We start from the raw sequence: 719 nt of genomic DNA, 5'->3' as shown, positions 1-719 counted from the left end.
CAGGAAAGGCGTGAATTCAAAGAATCAATTTTCAATGTGCTTTTTAAAAAACAACATTCAGCTGGGTTTCAGGTGAGTTTCCCCCGTCAAAATCAAATCGGCGTGCAAATGAGAAGTTTGGGTATACTACCAGTCACTAACGCCAGAATCGTTGAAACAGTGTTTTCGATCACTACTTCAGTAGTCTGTTTAGAAGGCCGTCTTAATGGTACATGAAATATCGGTCAATACAGATAATTTCGGGTCGCGGAATGTTGTGCTGGCGTCCGAACTCGCAAGTTCAACACAATCCGTCATGCTGTTTGGTCTCAACTGGTTTCCTCTGGTTTACTTGAGAATTTCCCCAGGAAATTTATCAGGTGTGAAGCAAAAAACCGAGACTAGCGAACGGTTGTGTCCCCGTTTCTGGCCGTCTACATAACTTTTCGTGTTTTTCCCTCCATCTAGGTAACTTCCACCCTACCGACATCCAGGTGGGCGGTACGGTCGGATGCAAAGATTGTTTAACGCGTTTCCTCAACAGCTGTGTCAAACCAGGTCAAAAACTGCCGATCCAATGCCACTTTGATTCCTGCGCACGTTATGTGCACTGAAAACTTGAAATGCAATGTTAAAACATTTGTTTTGATAGAGGAAACTACTCACAAGGTTGCTGAAAACTCTTGGATAGCCCACGACCGGTTTTGCTCTTCTTGGGGCTCAGTAGTTAGGCGCAGTCC

This window comes from Opisthorchis viverrini, assembly GCF_000715545.1.
Source record: "Opisthorchis viverrini unplaced genomic scaffold opera_v5_229, whole genome shotgun sequence".
Lineage (NCBI taxonomy): Eukaryota > Metazoa > Platyhelminthes > Trematoda > Opisthorchiida > Opisthorchiidae > Opisthorchis > Opisthorchis viverrini.
The sequence above is the reverse complement of the archived record's forward strand: the minus strand, read 5'-3'. Positions refer to the sequence as shown.